Raw genomic sequence first — 7722 nt, 5'->3', positions numbered from 1 at the left:
TTCTCCCGGGTTAACAGAATTCCTTACTCGGATTTCTGGTTCGCGGACTGTTAAACAGAGTCATATTTTCCTCGATTCGGGATTCAATCGATGACTTGGGACACCATAAATCTCCCAAGTGGCAACTCTGAATTTCTTAAAATAAATCTCGTTTCGATTGTCCTTTAATTAGAAAAACTCCCTTTACATATACCCTTTTTCCGGGGTGTAGGTGAAAAAGGAGGTGTGACAGAAGCAACTCGAACTTTTTTGGAAATCCTATGTTATACTTCTCCCGGCCCCCTTTTGTTGTTTCTACTTTTGAACTGGACAAGCTAGGAACTTTGTGTCCTAGAAAAGTCCCAATTTGTAATAACACTTAAACAGGGCAGAATAAATATCTTCATTACCAAAAAAAAAAAAAAAGAGTATCTAAACAAAATTATGTGATGGGCATGGTGGAGGTCAACTATACGCTCCCTCAGGCATGGGCTCTCCCCCATTTCTAAACATCAATTATCATCCAATTAATTTTGCTATGGTATTAATCTCTACTCATAATTCATTCCCATCACACAAATCATCATTCATAATCAAAATTTAAGTCTCACACTTAATTCCCAACATTTATATCATTAAAACAACGAGTTTTAAAGCAAAAAACAGATTTAAGAAAGTCTAAAAAGTCACAGAGCATTACACTTACCATAGCTAATACCATCAAGCCCCAAATATCATGTTAGTCATCACCCCAACCACAAGTGCTTTCACCAACTCAAACATAATTTGCCCTATTCCTCCACCAAAATAAGTCTGAGCCTGCCCCTGACAATGATGTTGTAGGTGTAGCGGTGGGTGTGGCATGTAGTTATAGTGTTGCATATTAGATGGACCAGGAGAATAGTTGGGAGTAGGATTCCAATATGGAGTACTACTGTTCCCATAAGCATAAACACCAAAATATTGTTGCTGGTGATGAGGGAATAACGAAGGTGGAACGTACATAGGGATTCCTCGGTCTGTCATTTTCTTTTCACATTGAATCGGCACACAACCCATATGAATATCGAATCCACATAGTGCACACCTATAACGCCATGAGGAAGCATCACATTCTCCGCTACAAACAGCACATTTCCCAGCTTCAGACGAGCCCAAAAGCCTTAAAGGATGCTGCTTAATTTATGACAATATCATCATCAAAATGCCTATTTAATTAATATAATCATACAACACTTGTAAGTTGTCATCCACGTATATCATGGAGTTTGACATGCATGTTATTTTAATTGGCTTGATAAGAGTATTAAAGAGCTCACATACAATTGGTCAGAAAGTAAAGAAATTATTCTGAATTACTGTTTAGAATTGGTGAGCTACTACAAAAAATTTCAAGACCATTATCCTCTCTCTATAATTGGCTTGATAAGAGTATTAAAGAGCTCACATACAATTGGTCAGAAAGTAAAGAAATTATTCTGAATTACTGTTTAGAATTGGTGAGCTACTACAAAAAATTTCAAGACCATTATCCTCTCTCTATAATGTTGAGCTAAGCTTAATTAGCTTTAATGATTAACAAACGTTTGCAAAAAAATCAGTTCGCTTGAACTTTGTTGATCAGAAGCTAAAGTTATTTCCTAGTACAAGAAGAATCAAGTTGGAAAAATTGATTCTCGTTGATAGTCAAATTCCTTGAAGATTTTTTTCATGATCTACAAGAAAAATATTAGCTGAATAATTTGTGGCCAATAAGAACTTCGATTATGGAAATACTTGCATGAAAAGGAAACGCGTACAAAGTCTTTTAAGAAAATAAAATAGAAATCCTTAACGATGGATTGGAATAAATGAATATTTAATGGCAAAAATTGGACTTTTTGGACTTCTTTATATGAAGTCTTAGAAATTTCTAATGATGCTCAACAATTCACCTAGAAGTTTACACAGAAGGTCAACTCTGATTTCTTCTTTATAACCTTTGTATATGCTATGAACAAAGAACGCTTGAGCAAATCATTATAGGAAAGCCTTCACAATTGCTTCAGTCAAGTGAATGGTCCATGTTTCCTCTCAGGTGATTTCAATGTTATAATGAATGATGGAGATAAAAAAGGGAAAATCCTCGTAGAATGTAGAAGAGTTGGGACATTATTGATAGTATGGAGGATTGCGGTATGGTAGATGCAAGTTTTTTAGAACCAAGATTTACTTGGTGTAATGCTATAGATAAGACATAGAATTTGGAAGAGAATTGACAGAGTCTTCATTAACCATGATTGGACTTCAAAATTTCCTAGAATCAGTGTAGAACATCTTGCTAGCACAAGATTTGATCATATAGCAATGCTAGTCAAGTATTCTAATATTGATTTTTATGGTATTAGCCGGTCGTTTTGAGAGTTGTAGCCTCGTTCCCCCTACTACTCATTTTATGCTTAATAGTTGCTATATGACTTGCTAGGATAGTTGGTTCGGTTCCAGGGAAATTTCGGAATAAGTTGAGACACTTAGTCTCAAGATTGGAAGCTTAAGTTGAAAAGGTTGATCGGATGTTGACTTGTGTGTAAATAGCTCTGGAATGGATTTTTGATGGTTTCATTAGCTTCGTTAGGTGATTTTGGACTTAGGAGCATGTTCGGTTAGTGATTTGGAGATCTGTAGTTGAATTAGGCTTGAAATGGCAAAAGTTAGAAATTTAGAAGTTTGACCAAGAGTTGACTTTATAGTTACCAGACTCGGATTGGGGTTCCGAGAGTTAGAATAGGTCCATTATATCATTTGTAACTTGTGTGCAAAATTTGAGGTCAATTGGACGTGATTTGATAGATTTCGGCATCGAACGTAGAAGTTAGAAGTTCAAAAAATTTATTAGGCTTGAATCGATGCGCGATTCGTGGTTTTATTGTTGTTTGGCGTGATTTAAAGGTTCAACTAAATTTGTATCGTGTTTTAGGACTCGTTGCTATATTTGGTTGAGGTCCCAAGGGCCTCGGGTGGAGTTCGGGTGGTTAATAGATCGAATTTGGTATTTGAAAGACTTCTGAAGCTCACAAGGTGTGGTACAATCGCACTTGTGGAGTTTTGATTGCAGGTACGAGCAGGGGAGCGCAAATGCGTCCAGGAGAGGAGTGTGTAGTGGTCACAGGTGAGAAGGGTTGTCCGCACCTGCATGGTCACAGATGCGGTGAGGCTGAGTGTAGAAGCAAGGGGGCAGCACAGGAGCGGGAAAGAGGTCGCACCTGCGTTTGCACAGAAGTGGAGCTTGTTCCGCAGGTGCGAAGGTCAGGTTCTAGTGGTTCACTGCAAAAGCGATAGATTTGTCGTTTCTGCGACACCGCAGATGGGGTTAAGTTGTCGATGGTGCGAAAAGCTTGGACAGAAATATAAACGTTGGGTTCCGAGGGTTTTATCATTTTTTGACTTTGCAAACTCGGATTATGGCGATTTTTTAGAGAGGTTTTGAAGGGATTCTTGAGGTAAGTCACTTGTGGTCATTTTTATTCAATAATTTTGTTTTCCCATTGAATTTCCCACCTAGTTTGTGTGTGTGTTTAGGTATAATTTTGGGAGTTTGAGGCTAGGAATTTAGAGAGTTTAATTTGGGGATTTGGGTGACGATATAGTGTCGGATCTTGGTAAATTTGGTATGGTTAGACTCGTGGTTGAATGGGCTTCAAAATTTTTGTAAATTTTATTAGATTCCGAGACGTGGGCCTAGGGGTCGGCTTTTGAGTTAACTTTTTTGACTTTCGATTAAGAACCTAGTATTTTCTTATGAAATTGATTTCTTTAGTTCGTGTTGATTGTATCGAACTATTTGTGGCTAGATTCGAGGCATTCGGAGGCCGTTTCGCGAGGAAAGGGCATGTTGGAATAGAGATTTGCACGATTCGAGGTAAGTAAAACTTCTAAACTTGGCTCTGAGGATATGAAACCCCGAGTTACGTGTTATATGATTGTTTTTTAGGTGACGGGTGTGTGGAGTGTGCACCCTAAGAATTATGACTTGGTCGATTCCATGGAACTGTATAGTTGTTTGATCTTGCCGTTATACGTATTTCTACCATGTGTTAGAGAAATTGAGATACCAGTCATGTTAGAACTCATGCTTAAGCTACATGTTGGTACTGTATGGATCCATAAAGGTCGTGTTACATGTTGACTTATTTGCTAAATTTTCATTTTTACTCAGTCACAACTTTTATTGGCATATTATATCTCAGTCCTTGTTGTCCTTTATTGATACATTATCATTATTGTTTGGGCTAATATCATGATTCTTGAAAGCCCGAGAGACTAGAGAGATTGATGATAAAGTGAGGCCGAGGGACTGATTGTGAGGATATTTAAGGGATCGGGTTGCATGTCGCAGCATGTTAATTTGATTCATGGCATGATTGGCTTATTATAGCGCTTGGGCTGGAATCTCCCCTCTGAAGTCTGCACATTCACATTTAGCAGGTACCTACTGAGTGTGAGTGCTGAGCGACTGGGAGGATTGAGCGGATGTGAGGATGGAGTGACTGTGAGGATGGAGTGGATGGGAGGACTGAGTAACTGATACTCTGAGAGTATGCATATGATTTCATTACTGTTTTGTACTTCAGTTGGCATATATAACTGTCATGTAGATACCGAGATGTACCATATCCTTTTTCAATTGAACTTGACGTGACTTACCTGTTTGGGCTTTAACTGTTAAATTCAAAAGTATGCCTACATTTTTGTACTGAAATTTTGTAATTGAACTGTATCTGCAAAGCTCTTCACTACTTTCAGCTCAATAATTAGACTTGTTACTTATTGAGTTGGTTGTACTCACGCTACACCTTGTACTTCGTGTGCAGATCAGGTATTTTTGGACATGGTGAGTGCTGACTATCAGAGCAACTTAGTCATCGGAGATTATTTCGAGGTAGCTTCCCTGGTGTCCGCAGACCTTGACTCTCCTTCCCTATCCTTCAACTTTATTTATTCAGCTTCAATTTTCTTAGACAATATTTTAGACTTGTGTTATATAGATGCTCATGTACTTAGTGAGACCCTGGTTTTTGGAATTTTTCTTATTGAGTTATGATCTTTTATATAGTTTATGAGAGTTTTAATTATTTAAACTTGCTTTAGTACATTTTTCATTTAAAAGTGTTGGAAACATTTGAGATGTCGGCTTACCTAGTACCATGCTAGGCGCCTCACGACAGGTTAAATTTTGGATCGTTACAATTAGATACTTCAATTTTTTTAATTTTTGGACGGACCAACCTCATAAAATCACCCTTCAATGAATTTCTGGAGATAAAGAAATAGGAGCAGCAAATCACTTTGAGAAGCTTTTCAATAAAGTGTGGACCCCACTCCTTCATAACCTAGAATGTATTTACCCAGAGATTACAGAAGAAGAGAATGATGCCCTCACTCCTGATCCTATTGAAGAAGAGATCAAAAATATTGTCTTTGATTTAAATCCCAACAGTACCCCAGGTCCAGATGGATATAATGGCTACTTCTACCAGACTTGTTGGGAAATCGTAAAACAAGATTTAAGGGAGCTGATTCAAATCTTCTTCAATGGCTCCCAGCTAACAAAGTATTTCACAAGCACTTGTTTAATTCTTATTCTAAAAGTTGAAAATATGTCCTTTTTTCAGACATGAGACCTATTAGTCTATCAAATTTTTCACATAAAGTGATTTCTAAGATTATGAGCAATACACTAGTTGGTATTCTCCCAAGACTTATTTCATACAATCAATTATAGGATTTGTCTATGGAAGACTAATCACTGAAAATATTGGGTGAAAATATTGTCCTCAAACTTGACATGGCAAAGGCCTATGACAAGGTCAATCGGCAGTATACAATGGCCATTCTTAGAAAGTATGGTTTCTCTGACAAATGGGACGATCTTATGTGGAGATCATTTTCAAATATATGGTATTCTATACTCATCAATAGTTTCAGAAAAGGTTTCTTCATTCCACTAGAGGCCCCTTGTCTCCTTCATTATTTATTCTAGGGACTGAAGTTCTGTCTATAATATTAAATATATGTACTTCATGAAGACTACAGGTATGGTTTCTCAATGTCCAGGTTTGGTCTTCAGATTTTCCACCTTGTTTGTAGTGATGATGTGATAATCTTCACTTCTATGGATCATTACTATTTAAACAAGGTTAAAACAACTCTTAGTAACTATGCTAAGTGCTCTGGTCAAATGAGGGAAAAAATGCTTCCTAATTAGTCCAAAAACTACTCCCATCGTTTCAATTTATGCGAAACTATTTGACTGGACACGAAGTTTAAACAAAAAATAAAGACTTTTTAAATTTGTGATCCTAAACAAGTCAAAAGGGATTCAGAGTATTTGTGTGGTTATAAAAGCTTCTCATTAAGGATATAATTGGAAGTTTAAGTTAAATTGTTTCCAAATTTAAAAAGGGACCATTCTTTTTAGAACTGACCAAAAAAAAAAATAGGTCAAAAGTGATACAATTTAACCCCTCTTTTATCTTGGTGCATCCTAAAATATCATATAATACGAAAGATAACTTTAATTTCTCATATAAAGAGGTTGAAAGGAAGAGAAACACCGCTTCACATTCTTTTGCAAGTGGAAAGGAATCTTGTTGGACGTCTTCTCAAAATCAATATAATTGGTCAAAATGGGCTAGATCGATAAACAAACACTTATTTGAAATACGTAATTACTTCACTTGTCTCAATTTATGTGGCGAACTTTATTTTCTTAAAATCAAATTAACTAATATTTGGAGTTAGATTAGATTAGATCAGATTAACTTAATTATTTAAAATTAAAATTTAGTTATTCAAAAATGATACGAAAAATACTATAAGTTGAAATTCTTCTCATGTCAATATAGTGAAAAAATACATAAAATGTTGGTCAAACTTTACATAATTTGAATCTCGAGAAACAAAAATTGTCACAGAAATTGGGACAAAGGGATTAGTAATTACCTTATGTAGGGCATGGCGCAGTGTTTCAGGCAACTGAGTACACAAAGGATGGACATCAAATTCACAAAGCTCACACCTATAAGATAGGCCTTCGATGGTGTCTCGACAGACGTTGCAGAAGCGTTCGCGCAGGTGATTGCGTTCAACGAGCTTGAGTGAATGGTAGGGATGCATGAAAGACGAAAGATTGGGTGGACATGTTCCGCAGTGTTCATGTAGGTTAAAGTTGCAGTCATGACAGTGATATCTTTTACCTGAGCCAGGGATCATGCAACCCTCGCACAAATATTTAGTGTTATTGGCATCATCATATATTGTTATTGGATGCTCATGCTGTTGGCGGAGAGGTGCCATTTCTGGTATTTTTTTAAGCTCACAAGAACTTCCAAGAGCAAGAAAACAGTGGTAGACTTTATGGGTTTCGAAGTCTTTCACTTAGTTTTTAATAATTTTCGTTTCGTCATATCTAAATGCATCGAGTAGAAATTGTCTTTAGTACTTTCAATACCAGCTTGGATGTTTCCTAATTGCTCTTGTCGACTACTTCTTCATATATACAAGTTGTTGTGTTCGACTATAACATGTGATCATATGTAAATTCTTTATTAATTCTCGGAAATATCAGTAGAACTTTCTGTTATTTGATATTTTGAAAATGAAATTAATATATCATGCAAAAAAATAAATAGAAATGATGAATCTTGATTAAAATCTTTAATGTTGTACAATTTTTTAACAGCAAGTTGGGTTTACTCTGGTTTG

General features: G+C 36.4%; 1 long non-coding RNA gene across 1 annotated transcript; it reads right to left on the bottom strand.

Annotated features, from left to right (window-relative positions):
- Positions 1 to 586: 586 nt before the first annotated feature.
- LOC107825088 (uncharacterized) lies at positions 587 to 7470 on the bottom strand. The gene is made up of 2 exons (XR_012695428.1): positions 6961 to 7470; positions 587 to 1152 (listed from the first exon to the last, which is right to left on the bottom strand). It is a non-coding gene; the product is annotated as an uncharacterized LOC107825088 (long non-coding RNA).
- Positions 7471 to 7722: the final 252 nt, after the last annotated feature.

Source organism: Nicotiana tabacum, chromosome 10 (assembly GCF_000715075.1).
Source record: "Nicotiana tabacum cultivar K326 chromosome 10, ASM71507v2, whole genome shotgun sequence".
Taxonomy (NCBI): domain Eukaryota; kingdom Viridiplantae; phylum Streptophyta; class Magnoliopsida; order Solanales; family Solanaceae; genus Nicotiana; species Nicotiana tabacum.
Note: the sequence above shows the minus strand (reverse complement) of the source record. Positions and strands in the feature narration are given on the sequence as shown.